The sequence below is a fragment of the Somniosus microcephalus genome, chromosome 10 (genome assembly GCF_052327205.1).
Source record: "Somniosus microcephalus isolate GS21.2 chromosome 10, FLI_Smic_1.0, whole genome shotgun sequence".
In the NCBI taxonomy this organism is placed as follows: Eukaryota; Metazoa; Chordata; class Chondrichthyes; order Squaliformes; family Somniosidae; genus Somniosus; species Somniosus microcephalus.
The window spans coordinates 13,867,496-13,888,738 of NC_140996.1; positions in this window are offsets into that span (position 1 = coordinate 13,867,496).

Sequence of the window (21,243 nt, forward strand, 5' to 3'; positions counted from 1 at the left end):
GTACGTTTTGAAGCAGCCTATTGTGGACAACATTCCGGATACTGCATCATTGAACCACTGAAGGGAGCTGTATTCCAGCAATCTACTGCTAACAGAAGCTTTAGCAAAGCCTCACAGCAACAGATTGGGCACTTAAATATCAGTTACTTACAGCGCCTATTTTAGTTTATACTGGACTACTTTCTGCATTGCTAATTAATAACAAGTAACCTTTCCTTACTGCCTTAAAATAGCATTGGTATTAACCTTCAGAAAGTCCAGCACTCTTATCTCTATAATTCGCAGATCACTCATCTTTCTCGAACCTCATTTGAATGTGAAGCACAAGTCTAAATGATTTACTCCTCGAGCTTAAAGTTACGAATCCCCGGGGCACCTGGTTTCTGCACAATAGTCAAGACTGTTAATTGTCAAAAAGTGCATCTTTGTCTAAACAAGCAGTAAAGAAAAAGTAGCTCAAATTCCCCATAAAATCTGATGTATTAGTTGATCTGGAATTCTGTCCCAGTGAACTGATTCATATACTGCTCACTGTGCTGCACAGATTAGATAGAATCCTTTGACAAAACGCCCTATTTGTATCGGCTTCTCAACATGTGCCAATTTTTGAATGCACTAATATTTATTTATTAGATGTGTAAAAATACACCCTATGTATTTTTGTTCCACTCCTCGTCCATCCTTTCCTGAATATCAAGACTGCACCGAGCATTCCTTCTTTTTAACATTAAATGCCCACCTTTATTGTAATGACTAAAACCAGGAGCCCATGGCTTAGAAATGTTTTGAGTTAAGTTTTTCTGCGACTGTGAGCCTTGAGAAACCGAGGTGGGTTGCGCGGACCTGCCCGTTACCCACCTACACATACCCCGCTGGAGCTACTGTGCATGTCAGAGGCGATGTGCCTTTGCCACCTACACCGGCCAAGGAGACTTTTCTCCGTGTTGGGTTTGTGCACTTCCAAGAGGAAAAATAAACATAGTCTTGAGATGCTGGGAGATGAGCAATACATGCACAATGAAGACATGGGCACAACATGCAAAACAACCTAGTTGTAAGTAACTGTCCATCACGCAGCTAGGTTGTTTCGCAATGGTTTGAGGTGTTATCCCCTTTGAAGATGTGAGTGCTTTCAATTACATGTTGCATCTTGAAGGTGTTTCCTTGTGAGGTGCGCGCATCCAATGAGAGAACCATAAGGCTGTGTGAGGGCTTGGCCTGGGCATGCAGTGAATTTGGAACAAATTGCCAGGCAGTGCTCTGTGATGTGCAGTCTTGGGCCTTCTACAACAATCATGATCATTTAAATTGATACAGCAATGTAAAAGAAAGACATACATTTATACAGCGCCTTTCACGACCACTGGACATCTCAAACTGCTTTACAGCCAATGAAGTACCTTCTTTGGAGTGTAGTCACTGTTGTAATGTGGGAAACGCAGCAGCCAATTTGCACACAGCAAGCTCTCACAAACAGTAATGTGATAATGACCAGATAATCCGTTTTAGTAATGTTGATTGATGGTAAATATTGGCTCAGGACACCAGGAATAACTTTTTAAAATTTGTTTTTATGGGATGTGAGCGTCATTGGCAAGGCCAGCATTTATTGCCCATCCCTAATTTCCCTTGAGAAGGTGGTGATGCACGATATACTTCCAAGTCAGGATGATGTGTGACTTGGAGGTGGTGGAGTTCCCATGAGTCTGCTGCCCTTGTTCTTCTAGGTGGAAGAGGTCGCAGGTTTGGGAGGTACTGCTGAAGAAGCCTTGGCGAGTTGCTGCAGTGCATCATGTAGATTGTTGTGTATGTACCTTAAAGGGAATAACTGGTCTTAGACTGCAGTACCGGCAGTGACCACCCCTGTATAAAAGGCCCTAGCAGGCTTCTGTAGTTTCAGTGTCAAGCTGCCTCTTGTTCAGTAAAGTACCTGTTAAACTGTTCTCCCGAAGTCCGTGTATTATTGAGGCGCGGACTTTACAGTGGCGACGATTAAGTTCGAACTCACCTGCAGTGTGGCATCATCTCACGGGGTGCTCACCTGAAAGGAAGGTCCTGGAAGGTCGTAGTCTGAGCAACGGGCGTCGACTGAGGGCAACTGCCCAAAGAATCCATCGGTGTTCGGAGAATTGCGGGAGAGACTGTGGTTCCAGCGAATCGTGCTGGTAGCAGGTAGCGCGCTGACCCTTCCGGACTGCGGCGGGCTCAAGCTCGATCGAGCGGCTCTACAAATCGGGCCGTGCAGCGTCGCCGGGAAAAGAAAACAAGAGAGAGAGGGTGGAGCGCACAGGGCGCGGTCGGTGCTCGAGAACAGGACAGCGGAGAGAAACTAAACAGGGGGGAAGGAAAGCGAGACGCGCCGAAGCTGCGGGTCGCCACCCTTACCCCGTAGAATGCTAGGAGCAGCGTGGCAGTAAGGGGAAGAAGCAAAAGCGCAGGAGGTGCCATTTTATTCCATTGGGGAAGAAGCAAAAGCGCGGGAGGCGCCATTTTAAATTGCCCAAGATGCCGAAAAGTGGCAGTATCACTGCTTTCGACAACGAGGTAGAAGACTGGACCAAGTATGTGGAAAGAATTGAAGTGTACTGCAAGGCAAATGAGGTGGCTGATGGAAAGAGGGCGTCGGTATTATTAAATCTGATGGGTGCGAGTACGTACGGCCTATTGCGGAATTTGATTACCCCAGCTAAACCAATGGAGAAAAGTTTTGAGGAGATTGTTCATATATTACAGGAACACCTAAGCCCTACACTACTGCTGATAGCAGAAAGATTCAAGTTCCATAAAAGAAACCAGCACAAAGATGAGAGCAAGTTATCGAAGCACTGCCAGTTCGGAGCAGGACTGGCAGACACCTTACGGGATAACTTTGCCTGTGGGCTCCAGAGTGAAGGAACCCAGAAACGACTACTTTCAAAAAAGGACCTGACGCTAGAACAGGCTTTCAGCGTGGCAGTATCCTACGAAGCAGCAGCACGGGGAGCTGCGGAAATACAACAGAAACCACAAGAATACAGTGCTAACGAAATGGCGTATGGAGCCGAAAAGTGCTATCGCTGTGGCAGAACAACCCATGAGCAGAAGGACTGCTGGTTTAAAGACAAAATATGCAGACAATGTGGGAAAATGGGACATATAGCAAGAGTCTGCAGGTCGGGAAAGAAGACCAACACGACAAGAACTACTAAGGAACAGTACAGGAAAGTAAAGAAACTGACAGATAGCACTTCAGAAGATCAGGAGAGTGATAAGGACGCCGGGAGCAGGCGACTAAGTTGTTTAAAGTTACACAACGTGATCGCAAAAGAAGATCACCGAACCATTTGGGTCACCCCCATGATAGCAGGGTCCCCAGTGAAGATGGAATTGGACACAGGATCAGCCCTAACTGTTATGAATTGACGAGACTATGAGCGGCTATTCTCACACATACCCTTAAAGGAAACGTCCATTGTATTGAAGACATACACAGGGCAAAAGGTCTACCCCAGAGGAAAAATAAGGGTGCCAGTTGAATATAACGGAAATGAAACACAGAAACTATACATGTATATACTACGAGATGGAGTACCACCATTATTGGGACGTGAATGGATCCAAAAACTACAATTGGATTGGCATTCCATTCTGGCACTAACTGTGACTGACAAAAAAGATGATGACGTCGCACCTGGACGTCTGTCACAAATTCTATCTGACGCGGAAGAGGTGTTCCAACAAGGACTTGGGACTCTAAAAGGAGTAAAGGCAACCATAAAGATTGAGGATGACGCAATCCCAACATTTTTCAAGGCCAGACCGGTGCCATACGCGATACGCCCAGCTGTGGAAGCTGAACTGCAGAGTCTGGAGCGTTCGGGGGTGCTGTCTAAGGTAGACTGGAGCGAGTGGGCCACACCCATCGTTCCTGTAATGAAGAAAGCATTGAGCAGCACGCCTGGGGAGCCAAGGAAGGTTCGCATCTGTGGGGACTTCAAGGTGACTGTGAACCCAGTCCTGCACACAGTACAGTATCCGCTTCCGCGGATAGAAAATATTTTCGCCTCACTATCTGGAGGAAAACGTTTTACAAAGATTGACCTGGCTCAAGCATATCTACAAATGGAGGTGGAAGAAGCATCTAGGAAATACCTCACGATAAACACTCACAAAGGTCTTTACCAGTACAATCGACTGGTATTTGGGGTAGCATCGGCCCCGGCTATGTGGCAGAGGGCAATGAAACAAGTCCTGCAAGGGATCCCTGTAGTGTATGTACCCGTCTACCTTTAAGAGAACTACTTTAGGTGTTGCACTACTTTGTTGGCTTCTGTATACTGTAATACCGACGGTGACCACACCGGTATATAAGTGCTGTGTCAGGAAGTATTGAGCAGATTCGCCCTGACCTTCGAATAGTAAAGTCCTGTTTTAAGTTACTCTTGGAGTCTGTGTATTAATTAACTAAACAACCCACAGACTTTACAGTGGCGACGAGTCCGATCGTACCCTGCGGCAACAATAATTCCGAAGCAGTTAACGAGCGTCGAGAAGAGGCAACCGCCCTCGTCATTCTGCTGGGAGAAAACTCGAGTCTGCAGAGCTGGAAAGGAGGAAGAATTCAGAGACAAAGACTTCCATCAGCAACAGGCACTGACTGTCCCTTCTGCCACGGTGAGGAGTGAGCCGATCAGCACGAGAAGCAAGGCGGCCACGGTGACTGTGAGTAAGGGAAAAGTAAAAAGAATAACCGGAGGATAAGGGCGGTGCATTCGACCACGGTCGAGGGGGAAAGGAGCCGGACAGAAGTCGGGCCCAGAGGCGCTGAGACTGGGGCAGCGTGGAGCAAGGAAGCCGCGGTACAGACAGGCTGGGGACGCAACGGCGTCGTGAGACAGCTAGACCGCGACCGGCGAAAAAGGCCGGGCAGCGACCGAAGCCACGAAGCGCTGCGACCGGGAGCGTAGGCGCGGGAAGATATAAAAACTCAGCCGCAGCCGGGGAGGGAAGCACCGGACTGCGAGAGGGCTGGGAGGCGCGATTGGGAGCCGAGCGAGCGGGAGAGGCAGAGCCGACCAAGGGAGACTGAGCGAGAGCCAGTCCAGCGGCTGAAACTATTCGCCGTCAACGGGGTGTACCCAGCGCCGGTAGAGCCAAGCGAGCGGGAGAGAGACAGAGCCCGAGCAAGGGGAACTGAGCGAGAGCCAGCCCAGCGGCTGAAACTGTTCGCCGTCAACGGGGTGTACCCAGCGCCGGTTGCCCTGCCGAGAAAAGGGAAAGCACTGAAGCCGACGCGCAGGCTGTGAACCTGAAAGCCAGCGGCCGTCGCCCGTGGGGAAAGTGTACCCCTCCCGCCAGGGGAAGAAACGCGGGAAGCCGCCATTAGGCGGAGAAGAAGACAGAAGCGGGGAACCGCCATTGAAGTGGGCGGGGAGAGAAGATAAGCGCGGGAAACCGCCATTTTCGCGGGAACCGCCATCTTGGGAAAAAAAAAAATTTAAAGAAATAATTCGTGGTGTTATCAGGAAGAGAGGAAGATGCCTAAGCGTGGTAACATCAACGATTTTAATTCCGAGGTAGAAGACTGGGCCACGTATGTGGAACGCATTGAGATCTATTGTGAGGCCAATAAAATAGAAGATGACAAAGCTATAACCTTGCTAAACTCGATGGGCGCGAAGACATACGAGCTCTTGAAGCATCTACTAGCACCAGCTAAACCGGCGGATCAGACTTTCGATGATATTGTGACTGTTCTGAAGGATCACTTGAACCCCACACCGTTGATGTTGGCGGAACGATTCAAATTCTATGCGAGAACGCAAAGGAAAGACGAAAGCAACGCAGAATACTTGGTCGAACTGCGTAGACTAGCGAAACACTGCCAGTTTGGAGGGAATCTGACAGAGGCATTGCGAGACAAATTCGTGTGCGGAATGTCGAAGGAAGAAACACAAAAACGACTGCTCGAAGAGAACGATCTTACACTTGAGAAGGCTGTCCTTATTGCTGCATCGAACGAAGCCGCAGCGAAAGGAACGGCGGAAATGCAGCTAAAGGCAGCGGCACTCAGGGTGCAGCAAATTACTTCGGGTACAACGAAATGCTATCGTTGTGGGAAGACAACACACGACCAGAACCAATGCTGGTTTAAAAACCAGGAATGTAGGAAATGTGGCAAGCTCGGTCACATAGCTAAGGTATGCCGGTCAGGGAAGAAGACCAACAATAATGAGTCACCACAAAAGAGGTACAAGAAGGTACATGAGGTGACTAGGAAGAGTCCGGAAGAACAGAATTCGGACTCACACTCCAACTGCAAGGAACTGGATAGTCTGAGAATTCACAATGTGAGTAATGAAGCTGACCGACAAGCTATCTGGATCACACTACAGATTGCAAAAGTCCAAGTGAAAATGGAAGTGGACACCGGATCGGCGTTGACGGTCATGAATAAGCATGATTATAAAAAGTTATTCAAGCATATTCCCCTACGGGATACGGAACTAGTATTGAAGACATACACGGGGCACAAAGTATACCCCATCGGAAAGATAGAAGTCAAGGTGAGATACAAGGACAAAGAGCACCAAAGGATGGACCTGTATGTGTTGCCTGAGGGAGGTCCACCACTTCTGGGACGGGAGTGGATCAGGAAAATAAAGATAGACTGGCATTCACTAAACACCATGACGGTAGATTCCGGAAAGGAAGATGTCAAACCTGAACGGTTGTCCAGAATATTAGACGAAGCTAAAGAGGTATTCCAGCAAGGACTGGGAACACTGCGAGGAATTATAGCAAAGGTTAAGATTGCAGAACATGCAAGCCCAAAATTTTTCAAAGCCAGATCGGTACCTTACGCGATACGACCTGCTGTGGAGGCAGAACTGGAAGAACTTGAACGATCAGGGGTACTGTCAAAAGTGGACTGGAGTGAGTGGGCCACGCCCATTGTTCCCGTCATGAAGTCTTCACCAAGTAACAAGCCAGGGGGACCGGGGAAGGTCCGCATCTGCGGAGACTTCAAGATCACAGTGAATCCGGTGCTTCACACGGTACAATACCCGCTTCCGCGGATTGAAGATATCTTTGCTTCGTTGGCTGGAGGGAAACACTTCACCAAGATAGACCTGGCACAGGCATACTTACAAATGGAAGTCGAGGAAGAGTCGCGTCAGTACCTCACCATCAACACACACAGAGGCTTGTATCGTTATAATAGATTGGTTTTTGGGGTAGCTTCGGCTCCAGCAATTTGGCAGAGGGCCATGGAGCAGGTGTTACAAGGAATTCCAAGCACGCAGTGTTACTTAGACGATATCCTGATTACGGGAGAAGACGAGGAAGAACACCTCACAAATTCGAAACTGGTGCTCACTAGGTTGAAGGAATATGGCCTTCGAGTTAATCGCAAGAAATGTGAGTTCTTACAAAAACGGATCTCGTACTGCGGTCATGTCATTGACTGAGAGGGGTTGCACAAGTCACCTGACAAGATAGAAGCTGTCGTGAAGGCCCCCGCTCCGGAAAACGTATCACAGTTAAGATCATTCTTGGGGTTGATTAATTATTATCACAAGTTTCTGCCGAATCTATCCACGGTGCTGCATCCGCTGAATGCTCTGTTGCGGAAAGAAGTACCATGGAAGTGGGGTGAGGAATGTAAAAAGGCCTTTCGCAGAAGCAAGGCGTTGATTACCTCTGAAGAAGTGTTGGCTCATTTCAACCCAACGTTACCTCTTCGTCTAGCTTGTGATGCTTCCCCCTATGGAATTGGAGCAGTACTTTCACACAAGTTACCAAATGGCTCGGAAAGGCCAGTGGCATTCGCGTCCCGATCATTGACCTCCGCGGAGCGAAATTATGCTCAAATAGATAGGGAGGCCCTCAGCCTTATGTGGGGCGTAAGGAAATTCAATCATTATCTGCAGGGCAAGAAGTTCACATTACTGACAGACCACCAGCCGTTGGTGTCCATATTCAACCCTAACAAGGCCGTTTCCACCATGACAGCGCAAAGGTTACAGAGGTGGTCCGTGTTACTTGGGGCACACCAATATGACATCGAATACAAAAGGTCCAAACAGCATGGAAATGCTGATGGGTTATCGCACTTGCCATTGCCGATAGTAGAAGAAGCGACTACAGTGGACCCGGTAGAGATGTTCCACTCATCCATAGTGGAATGTCTACCAGTAACAAATTCGATGATCGAAAACGAAACAAGAAATGACCCGACTCTCTCACGAGTCTATGATTTAACGGTGGAGGGATGGCCAGCACAGGGCGAACCAACGCTGCCAGCATTTTCGCAGAGAAAAGAACAGCTGTCAGTGTGTCGAGGAACCCTGATGTGTGGATCTAGAGTGGTGATTCCACCCAAACTTCAACAGAAGGTGTTAAAGGAGCTGCACGAGGGACATCTGGGTGGAGTGAAAATGAAGAACCTAGCAAGAGCGTTTGTGTGGTGGCCAGGCATTGATGGGGATATCGAAGAAATCACTAAGAGCTGTCTAGGATGCCAGAAGGTCCAAAACGCGCCACCACAGGCTCCTCTGCATCCATGGGAGTGGCCCTCATCTCCTTGGCAAAGGGTACATATCGACTTTGCTGGTCCATTTATGGACTCAATGTTTCTAATAGCGGTGGATGCACACTCCAAGTGGCCGGAGGTAATAAAGATGTCCACCACCACCACGGAAAAAACCATCACAGTGTTAAGGACCATGTTTGCTAGGAATGGGCTGCCAGAACAGATCTGTTCTGATAATGGACCGCAATTTGTGTCCGAAGAATTCAAGAAATTCTTAAAGAGCAATGGGGTTAAGCACTACACGTCAGCCCCATACCATCCCGCCTCCAATGGATTGGCTGAAAGGTTTGTCCAGGCCTTCAAGAAGGCCATAAAGGCCATGGTTAATGAAGCCATTAACTTACAACATAAGGTGGATAGCTTCTTGTTGGCGTACAGGAATGCAACACATGCGGTCACAAATCAAACTCCCGCCATGATGTTTTTTAATAGACGACTAAGATGCCGGCTGGATTTGCTTAAGCCAAACGTCAGAAGGGACGTAGAGAACCGGCAATTCCAGGGCATGAATGAAAGGCCAACTAGATCTTTTCAGATAGGTCAACAAGTTTTGGCCCGGGACTACCATACCGAGAAATGGCAGCCTGGAACTATCGGAAAAAGGCTAGGGCCGTTGATGTATACGGTGGACATTGGGGACAGTATAATAAGGCGCCATGTTGACCAGATCATAGGGTCAGCCACAAATGGCCAACCTACTCCACCACCTTACACGGTTAATGTTGAGACAGAGATACCCAGAACACCTACCTCCGATCTGGTAATACTGGAATCAGATGAACCTGACACTGTCCTTCAAGCCGAATCGACCTTGCCAGAAGCACCTACTACCCCGCCAGAAGTTACGACACCACCGAGGCGTTATCCGGACAGAGTCCGGAAACCTCCAGAGAGACTGAATCTGTGAACTGTCTTGCATAAAGTTGTATATATGTTATAATGTATGTTTAATGGGGAATCAGTATGTTGTAAGCTAAAAAGGGAGGATTGTAGTGTATGTACCCGTCTACCTTTAAGAGAACTACTTTAGGTGTTGCACTACTTTGTTGGCTTCTGTATACTGTAATACCGACGGTGACCACACCGGTATATAAGTGCTGTGTCAGGAAGTATTGAGCAGATTTGCCCTGACCTTCGAATAGTAAAGTCCTGTTTTAAGTTACTCTTGGAGTCTGTGTATTAATTAACTAAACAACCCACAGACTTTACAATCCCGGGGACCCAGTGTTATTTGGACGACATCATGGTTATGGGCAAAAATGACAATGAACACCTTGCCAACCTGGAATAGGTGCTCACGAGATTGCAGGAATATGGGCTACGAGCCAACCGTTCCAAATGCGAGTTCTTCAGGAGACAAATCTCGTATTGTGGCCACATGATTGATGAGGAAGGGTTGCATAAGTCGCCGGACAAGATTAAGGCTGTAGTCAAGGCTCCAGCACCAGAAAATGTGTCGCAACTGAGGTCGTTCCTCGGGTTGGTGAACTACTACCATAAGTTCTTGCTGAATTTATCTACAATTCTGCACCCACTGAACGCCCTCCTTCAAACTGGTGTAACATGGAAATGGAGTGATGAGTGTAAGCGTGCCTTTCAGGAATGTAAATGCCAAATCACTTCAAAAGAAGCATTGGCCCACTACAACCCAACACTACCGATTCGGTTGACATGTGATGCGTCACCTTACGGCATTGGAGCGGTGCTGTCACACAAATTCCGTGACGGTTCAGAGAGGCCAATAGCCTTTGCATCGCGCTCGCTAACCTCAGCCGAGCGTAACTACGCCCAAATTGACAGGGAGGCCCTCAGCCTGGTGTGGAGGGTGAAGAAGTTCAATCACTATCTGCACGGGCAGAAATTCACCCTACTGACTGATCATCAACCCCTGGTCTCAATTTTTAACCCAAAGAAGGGCGTTCCGGTGATGACGGCACAACGGCAGCAAAGATGGTCACTTTTTCTAGGGGCACATCAGTATGACATAGAGTACAAAGGTACGAAACAACATGGAAACGCTGATGGGCTGTCGCGCCTACCATTGCCTACGGCGGAAGAAGCACCTGCAGTGGACCCTGTGGAGATATTCCATGTGACCATAGTCGAATGTTTGCCTGTTACAAACGCAAGTATTGAGAAGGAAACCCGAAATGACCCAACACTCTCTCGGGTCTATGATTTGACGGTGAAGGGATGGCCAGCATATGGCGACTCACTGTTGCCAGCATTCTCGCCAAGGAGGGTACAGCTGTCAGTGTGCCAGGGCACCTTGATGTGTGGATCCCGAGTGGTAATTCCACCCAAGTTGAGAGATAGAGTACTCAATGAGCTTCACGAGGGTCATCTGGGAGGGGTAAAAATGAAGAGCCTAGCCAGGGCATTTGTGTGGTGGCCGGGAATCGATAAAGAAATCGAGGATATGACCAAGAGATGCACAGGATGCCAGAAGGTCCAAAACGCTCCACCACAGGCCCCGCTACATCCATGGGAGTGGCCCTCATCTCCATGGCAACGGGTACACATTGATTTCGCTGGTCCATTTATGGACTCAATGTTTCTAATCGCTGTGGACGCCCATTCGAAATGGCCAGAGGTCATTAAAATGTCCTCCACCACCACGGAGAAAACTATTGCAGTCCTAAGGACCATCTTCACCAGGAATGGGTTGCCAGAACAGATCTGTTCTGACAATGGCCCACAGTTTGTGTCTGAGGATTTCCGGAGGTTCCTGAAGAATAATGGGGTGAAACATTACACATCTGCCCCATATCATCCAGCCACAAATGGATTGGCTGAGAGGTTTGTTCAGACCTTTAAAAAGGCCATAAAGGCAATGTATAATGACGACATACCACTGCAACACAAGGTAGGTAACTTCCTGTTTGCTTACCGGAATGCGATACATGCAGTAACCAACCAAACTCCAGCCGTACTGTTTTTCAACCGGAGACTAAGATGTCGCTTGGATTTGCTCAAGCCAAACATAAGACGAGATGTTGAGGATAAGCAGTTCCAGCACATAAATGAGAAGCCAACCAGGAGCTTCAAGGTAGGGCAACCAGTCTTGGCCCGCGACTACCGAACGGAAAAATGGCAGCCAGGCACAATATGCACACAGCAGGGACCACTAATGTACACAGTGGACGTTGGAGAGAGCATCATGAGACGCCATGCTGACCAGATTCTAGAGTCACAGGAACAAGCCAAACCTGTACCACAAGCATGTGCACCTGGTAATGAGCCCGAAGTACAGATTGCGTCTACCTCAGAAGCAGGGGTATTGGAAGCTGACGAACCAACCAATGACAATGAGCCAGAATTGACTCCACCGCCAGAACAGGATACTCGAGAAAGGCGCCTCCAGTCCGGATCAGGAAGCCTCCTCAAAGGCTGAACTTATAAATGACTATTTTAGTTGATGTATGTATTACTGAGAAAATTGTAATTGTAATTAGTTATTATTTAGTTGTTAAATGAATGTTATGTGCTGTTTATCTAAAAGGGGAGGAATTGTTGTGTATGTACCTTTAAGGGAATAACTGGTCTTAGACTGCAGTACCAACAGTGACCACCCCTGTATAAAAGGCTTCTGTAGTTTCAGTTTCAAGCTGCCTCCTGTTCAGTAAAGTACCTGTTAAACTGTTCTCCCGAAGTCCGTGTATTATTGAGGCGCGGACTTTACATAGATGGTACACACTGCAGCCACGGTAGTGGAGGGAGTGAATGTTTAAGGTGGTAGAAGTGGGTGCCAATCAAACAGGCTGCTTTGTCCTGGATCTTCTTTGAAATAGTGCCATAGGATCTTTTACGTCCACCTGAGAGAGCAGATGGGGCCTCGGTTTAATGTCTCATCCGAAAGATGGCACCTCTGATAGTGCAGAGCTCCCTCAGTACTGCCCCTCCGACCGTGCAGCCCTCCCTCAGTACTGCCCCTCCAACCGTGCAGCACTCCCTCAGTACTGCCCCCCAACAGTGCAGCACTCCCTCAGTACTGACCCTCTGACCATGTAGTACTCCCTCAGTACCGCCCCTCCGACCGTGCCGCACTCCCTCAGTACTGCCCCACTGACAGCGCAGCGCTCCCTCAGCACTGCACTGGGAGTGTCAGCCTAGCCTTGTGTTCTCAAGTCTCTGGAGTGGGACTTGAACCCACGACCTTCTGACTCAGAGGCAAGTGTGCTACCCACTGAGCCATGGCTGACACTAGAAAGTAGAAAACTAGACAGTAGAAAAACATCCCAAGATATTTCACAGAGATCTAATCAAAAAATGAACTCTGAGCCAAAAAAGGAAAGATTAGGAGGGTGACCAAAAACTTGGTCCAAGAGGTGGGTTTAAGGAGGGTCTTAAAGGAGGAAAGGGAGATTTAGGGAGGGAATTCCAGAATATGAACATGGTATTGTTGGGTAGTCTTTCCTTGCTAGATTCCTTTAAGAGTGCAGCTGTTCCCAGGTCCTGCAGGTGATGTACACACCTGCTCCTAGGAATGGTGCGCTGGTGTATTCTGAGTGCCCCATAGTGCCAAAATAGAGCAACCATCTCACACTCACCTCATTCAATTGCAAGCCCATTTGGCCATCCATGAAAGAGGGAAAAGGATCTGTTGTGCTCCATCAGCAGTGTTGCCAGGCTCCAAGATTCCTCCAAACCCCCAAAAGACCCATCTCCAATTTGGCACAGCCCCAGGACAACCTGCCTCAGTGCCAAACTGCAACAGGCTCCACCCGCTCCTCACAATACTTCCATCGGCCTAGAGATTGGATTGTGCCTGAATCGGAGCCTGACCCGAATGCAACACACGCTGCACGAGCCCAATGAGGCCGTCAGCAGGAAGATGGAAAATTGGACCGGCGGTCTCATTCGGATAGTTCAGGCACCAGTCGGGGCCTTAGAGCCAGGTTACCTCTCACGAGGTGGGTCGGGGAAGGGCAGGAGAGCGAATTTGGAGAGCTGGGGTGCCGGCCAAAGTCCTCAGGTGAGTCGAGAGGAGGGGGAGGCCATAAGGAAGAGAAGGGGGGGGGCGTGCAGACAATGGAGCACTCCTGGTAAGAGAAGGGTTAAAGTGAGAGAATTGTACAGAACAGTGGGGGAAGAGCCCTCAAGGACTGGTTTTACTCTGCGTCTAACCTGATCTGGCAGCTTGACACTGGGTGCCCATAGGACAAAAGTGTTCCAATGCACAATCCTGACATCCCATATCTAATGGCCCAGAAATTCGGGTCCCCACGGGTGAGTACGCGCTGGTTACTCACGCGTAGGCCCAACGAAAGTGCCAGTTTCGTGCATGCACTGCGCATGCGGGGGAAACCGGAACTTCCGTTCTCTTAAAGGAAGGGGTTCACAGGTCAAGCGCGTGCGCCTGAAACTTATGTTTTTTTGCAGGTTTCTCCGGGAGGGTAAGTCTCCAGCAGCTACACTTTTCAAAAGCAGTCGCAAGGCCTGCTTTTAACAAGGTAAGCGGTGAATTAAGTAAAATTAAAACAATTTTTCCACAGGTTTATTATTTTAAAATACATTAAAGAAAGGTGAGTTTATTTTTAGCCCCGTTAGAAACTGTAATTAATTTTTTCAAAAATTTAAATTATTGTTTAAAATAGTTATTTTATGTAATTTAGAGTTATTTTAAAAATGTGATTTAAAAAAAAAAATTATTTGAAGTTTTAATTATGTTTTGGGGCTGATTTGTATTTATAGTTTTGACAGCTCTTCCTGTCAAATCTATGAATACAGATTCCCTGCTACCATTGGCTTTCCATGGCCCACGTGATCCCAGGGGACGCTTCGAACTAACTGCGCCCCTGGGATACGCAAGCACTGCGCGCCGGCAGTTGGAGGAGGCCCAGGATCGGAATCCCACGCGGGCCCACAGCTCAACGGCCGGCTCGCTAGGTAAGTGCAGATCGGAGGCTTGTACCCGCGGGAAGCCACCAACCTGAATTTCTGGGCCAATGACCCCCAAAATGTTTTACTCTTATATCCCGCCATTGTTGCAGTGATCTGAAGGAGGCTGGAGATTATGCAACGACTCTCAATACTCGTAATACTTAATACTGTACGCTCAATCGCCCAGAGGAGTTGTGTAGCTCATGAAATCTTTTCAATGTTTTGGGCAGGGTGAGAGGCAGGCGGATGGGTCACATACAGCTCACTGAAACCTCATCGCCCCCTTACGAGATTGGAAGAGGCCAGATACACAGATCACATTCCCCTGATTTTAATCGCTCCACCATTGGCGGCCGTGCCGTCAGCTGCCGAGGCCCTAGGCCCACAGTGTCATCTGTGGCTCAGTGGGTCGCACCCTCGCCTCGGAGTCAGAAGGTTGAGGGTTCAAGTCTCCCTCCAGAGACTTGAACACACAAATCTAGGGCTGACACTCCAGTGCAGTGCTGAGGGAGTGCTGCACTGTTGGAGGTGCCGTCTTTTGGATGAGACGTTAAACTGAGGCCCCGTCTGCTCTCTCAGGTGGATGTAATTGATCCCACAGCATTATTTCGAAGAAGAGCAGGGGAGTTATCTCCGGTGTCCTGGGGCCAATAATTATCCCTCAAATCAACATCACTAAAAACTGATTATCTGGTCATTATTACATTCCTGTTTGTGGGAGCTTGTTTTGTGCAAATTGGCTGCTGCATTTCCTACATTATAACAGTGGCTACACTTCAAAAATACTTAATTGACTGCAAAGTGCTTTGGGACGTCTGGTGCTTGTGAAAGGCACGCTAGAAATGCACGTCTTTCTTTCTTTTTAAACTCTGGAATTTTCTCCCTAAAACTCTCGGCTTTTCCGTCTCTCTCTGCTCTTTTAAGACGCTCCTTAAAACCCCTACCCCTTTGACCAAGCTTTTGGTCACCTGTCCCTAATACCTCCTGAAATAACAACAAAAAATGCTGGAAACACTCAGCAGGTCAGGCAGCATCGTAGAGAGGGAAACAGAGTCAACCTTTCAGGTCAAGGATCGACCCCAACCGTTAACTCTGCTTCTCTCTCCACAGATGCTGCCTGACCTGCTGAGTTTTTCCAGCATTTCCTGTTGTTATTTCAGATTTCCAGCGTCCGCAGTGTTTGGCTTTGGTGCTAATATCTCCTGATGTGGCTCGATGTCGAATTCTGTCTGATCACGCTCCTGTGAAGCGCCTTGGGAATAATTTACGCCATTAAAGGCGCTATGGAAATGCAAGTTGTTAAGAACCACAGCAGTCTTTACGATGACAGGCGATAGAATGGGAATCAAGAAGCCCAAAGCACATGTCAGTGAGCTTGTTCTTGTTGAGTCAAAAACAACAGGCCTTGATGTTCTGTCTGTCCCAAATAGTTGGTTCCTTGCTGAATTGTTTTTTTTCTCCTGGTCTCTCTCTGCTGTTATAAAGGCACTGATGCTGTACAGTGAACACTGCAACCAAATGAGGCAGTACTGTTGCTCATTAACATGACAAAATGAGCCTGTATTGTGAAAAAAAATAACACTCAGGTCTTAAAAGCGGCTTCAATTGTGTCTTATAATGTATGCAGATCACACTGGGGTTTGAAAGGGAAATCACAGGTTGCCGTACGTTAGTCGAATCTGCCCTGTTCTAATTAGTTTAATTAGTGCCTTAGCCACTGTGCGGTAATCCATTATGACTGTGGTTAATTAACTCTGGAATAGATGAGTTTGCAATAATTACACCAAAAGTCACTTTGGGCGGAAGTTGAATCTGGACAAGTCCACCACCAGGCTGATGTTGCCCATGATATTGGTCCCAAATTCTTCAACTCCTTAATCAGCGCTTGGCAGCCATTGGAATTAAATACCTACATATGAATCTTAAATAAATGTTTCAGTTAGATTCAGCAGAAGCCACATGCTAATTTTTGTTTACACTCTTTCGAATGCTGTAGCAATGTCTTAATACTACCAATGTAAGAAGTCACACAACATCAGGTTATAGTCCAACAGCTTTATTTGAAATCACAAGCTTTCGGAACGCTGCTCCTTCGTCAGGTGAAGTTACATTTGTCCACCCCAGTCCAACACCAGCATCTCCACACCATTAATACTACCAAACTTAGGGGGAGAAATTCAGTATCGCCCCGTTGGGGGGGGGGGGCAAAGTTTAGCGCCTGGCACTAATTATCGCCTCCGACTGCAAACTTGGCTTTTATCGCCCCTGGAGGTGGTTGGAGCGCTAAATCAGGCGCTACACACCTCTCTTAAGGCGCAAAAGCCGAGGAGCAAGGCGATACCTCAGAGCGCTAGCGAAGCTCATGTGATGTCAGTCAGCAATGGAACACAGACATAATGGCGGCAGCCAGTTCTTAAAGGGGAGGGTCGATCTTGCTCTCCATCCACATCCTGCTCATTGCAGCCTTGAATCTCGGCCTGGAGGGACCTGTACATCAAATCTGCTGGAAAGAACAATGGAGCGACCCAGGGAAAGAGCTCAGAGTGCAGCCCCCACAGTCTCTTCTAAATCGATACAAGGAAGGGCAAATCAAAATGAACCTGCAAAGTGCTGCTCAGTACCCAAAACTCCTTCACACAGCATTGAATCTCTCCAGAAGTCTCTCTCTCTCTCTCTCAGAATGCATGGTGCAAAAATGTCACCAACAAAAAAAGGCAGGAAGCGGTCGCCTTTAAATAGCGCTCCCCCAGTCCCTTCCTGACTGCAAAACGCTCCTCTCAACCTGTCGTTGCTAGCGGCAGGCGGTAAGGCAGGGGGCGCCACTCAATATCCGGTCCGGGGCGCTACCAGGGCGTTGCGCACTCGACTGATGTCACGATCTGCCGGCGCAGGAGATCGTGGCGGTAGTGTTTAGCGCCGCCGCAAAATGTCTAGTTAATTTCGTGAGCGGCGCAAATATCGCTGTGCACGGGTGCTAGTTGCTTTGCGCCCCCTTAAGGTGCTAATGGGAGGTGCAAACCAACTGAATTTTTCCCCCTTAATGTTTAATTTAATGGAAAATAGTAACTGGGCACTTTTCTGATTTTAAAAAATTTATTCACAGGATGTGGGGGTCACTAATTCCTAATTGCCCTGGAGAAGGTGGCGGTGTGCCACCTTGTACAACTGAGTGGCTTGTTGGGCCATTTCAGAGGGCAGTTAAGAGTTGACCAACATTGCTGTGGGTCTGGAGTCATATATAGGCCAGACCGGGTAAAGACAGCAAATTTCCTTCCCTGAAGGACATTAGTGAACCAGATGGGTTTTTTAACTACATAACCAGTCGTTTCATGGTCATCATTATTGATACTAGCTTTTTATTCCAGATTTATTTAATTGAATTTATAAATTTCCCAGCTACTGTGGCGGGGTTTGAACTCATGTTGCTACAGATCATTAGTCCAGGCCTACTGGATTATTAGTCCAGTAACATAACCACTACACAACCTGCGTAACAAATGAATGACTTAACTATTAACTACTTTATCAATAAATGTTACCGCCAGTCATTAAGCCTGACTGCAAAATGTAAGCACGGAGCAAAACTACCCAAATTCAAATTTCACATCCATTGGCAAGTCTGTTTCAACAGTGCTGTGTATGGGCAAGTGTCATCGATATAATGGCCCAGAAATTCGGGTCGGGGGCTTCCCGCGGGTACAAGCCCCCGACCTACACTTACCTAGCGCGCCGGCAGTTGACCTCTTGGCCTGCGTGGAATTCCTCTCCGAGGCCTGCCCCAGAGGCCGGCGCGCTATGCTGGCGTGACCCAGGGGCGTAGTTAGTGCGAAGCGTCCCCTGGGATCACGTGAGCAACAGGCAGCCAATCGGAGCAGGGAATGCTCCATTCATAAGTCTTGACAGATAGACCTGTCAAAACGTATAAATGCTGAGGCTGTAAAACTGTACTTTACCTTCAAATAAATTTTTAAAAAACATCACACTTTGTAAATAAACTATAAATGACATTAAATAACTATTTTAAACAAAAATTTAAATTTTTGAAAAAAATAATTTTTTAAAAAACGGGGCTAAAAATAAACTTACCTTGCTTTAAAGTGTTTAAAAGTAAAAAACCTGTGGAAAAAATGTTTTAATTTTAAATAATTGACCACTTACCTTTGAAAATGAAGTCCTTACGGCTGCTTTTTACATTTCTAAAATGTACAGACTTACCCGCACGTTAAAACCTGAAAAAAAAGGAAGTTCAACGCGCGCGCGCAGACTCCCGCGCGCACGCGTTCGACCTCTGAACCCCTTGGTTCAGAGAATCGGAAGTGCCGGTTTCCCGCGCATGCGTAGTGCATGCAAGATTCCGGCACTTCCATCGGGTCCACGCGTGAGTACTCCGTCCGTACTCACGCGTTGGGACCCGAATTTCTGGGCCATTATCATAACTAGAGCTGCTTGAAATGTTGTGTTCTGTGGGGATTTTTTGCACTCCACATAGTACAATAATAGTGTTATCAGTGCAAACGTGGTTACCGAACGGGGCTTATTCCCAGCTTCAATTCCTTTCTTATCCATCGATTTTTTTAAAATTTATATTTACCAAGTTCCTGTGATAGAAATTTAGACTAGCGCGGAATTTAGGGTAGTAATAATGACGAGGCTGTCAGCATTTGCCATAATTACTGGGTAAAACTGACAGCAACTTCTGACGTCTGCACGTGTGCAGTTAAACGCAGAAATCCAGAAGTTGGTGTCAGTGATACCCTACTCCTCCACAGGGTGCGCTGTTGCAGTCTTTGCCGATGGACTCAACACAGAGAGATCACTGTTGAGGCGTAAGTCGTGCTGCCGTGATTATTAACACCGCTTTAAAAAAGAATTGTGCTGGAAGCCAGCCCCAGCCTCAAAACTGGCCACACCTCCGAATCTAAATAACAAGCACGCCGAGTTTCCGCTGAATGCGCCCGTCTGCGGCCCTTCAAGGAGGCTCTTCAAAATAAACTGTTTTTTGTCACTGCACGGGCTCCATAAGGCACCTTTTAAAATATTCAAAAATATTGGGCCGTATTTTCCGATTGGAGGCTTCCTGTGGGCGGAGGCCTTCGATCTGGAAAAAATCTACGGACTTACCTGAGGGCTCCCAAGGTCCGGACACTTCCGCTCCTGGGCCTCTCCACACTTGAAATGTGCAGAGGCCCAGGTATCCCAGAGGCGCAGGCGGTTCACAAGCATCCCTGGGATCACGTGGGCCACGGGGAGCCAATAGGAGAAGGGAATCCCCCTTCATACACTTGACAGGAAGACCTGTCAAATAAATGAATGGAGATCACCCCAAAAACACATCAAAACATTAAATATATTTTTTTAAAACATCACTTTTTTAAAATGAGTTGAAATTACAATAAATTATACATTTTAAACAAAAGCTTAACTTTTTGAAAAAAATTAAAGATTTTTTACAGGGCTAAAAATAAACTTACCTTTTTTAAAAGTATTTTTAAATTATAAATGAATGAAAAATAATTTTTTTAAATGTTTTTTCAACTCTTATGCTTTCACCAGGCGTAAGATTTCTAAGGGTTTTCAACGGGCGGAGGTTCTCCAGAAAGCGAAACTCTCCACCCATGGAGGCCCTTCTCCAGGGCAGGCGTCCGATCTGTCAAGAGCTTTGCATGCCTGAAACAGCATTTCCGACGTCCCTACGGGTGTGTACACAACTCATACACACCCATAGGCATCAGAAAATACAGCCCATTAAATTTACTAAGAAACTGACTAGTGTGCACCACTGAAACTAGTCATTTTTTTTTAAAGTATGTTCAATTATTTAAAATCAGATATCTCACAGGTGGCAGATACTCTTATTCAAAATGCTTAATTTTTTTCTTGTGAACTCATTTTCAGCTGTGTTAATGAAACTGCACCAGGTTACCACTCTTACAAACAGCAATTATTTATTGATAGCAGCAGCAGAATTGTATTCCACCACAATCTGTAACCTCATGGCCCGGCATATCCCTCACTCTACCATTACCATCAAGCCAGGGGACCAACCCTGGTTCAATAAGGAGTGTGGAAGAGCATGCCAGGAGCAGCACCAGGCGTACCTAAAAATGAGGTGCCAACCCGGGGAAGCTGCAACACAGGACTACATGCATGCTAAAAAGCAGAAGCAGCATGCTATAGACAGGGCTAAGTGATCCCACAATCAACGGATCAGATCAAAGCTCTGCTGTCCTGCCACATCCAGTCGTGAATGGTGGTGGACCATTAAATAACTAACGGGAGGAGGAGGCTCCATGAATATCCCCATCCTCACTGATGGTGGAGCCCAGCACGTGAGTGCAAAAGACAAGTTTGCAACTATCTTCAGCCAGAAGTGCCGAGTGGATGATCCATATTGGCCTCCTCCTGAGGTTCCCACCATCACAGAAGCCAGTCTTCAGCCAATTCGATTCACTCCACATGATATTAAAAAACAGCTGAGCACACTGGATACAGGAAAGGCTACGGGCCCCGACAATATCCCGGCTGTCGTGCTGAAGACTTGTGCACCAGAGTTAGCTGCGCCTCTACTCAAGCTGTTCCAGTACAGCTACAACACTGGCACCTATCCGACAATGTGGAAAACTGCCCAGGTATGTCCTGTCCACAAAAAGCAGGACAAATCCAATCTGGCCAATTACCGCCCCATCAGTCTACCCTCAATCATTAGCAAAGTGATGGAAGGTGTCATCGACAGTGCTATCAAGAGGCACTTACTCACCAATAACCTGCTCACTGATGCCCAGTTT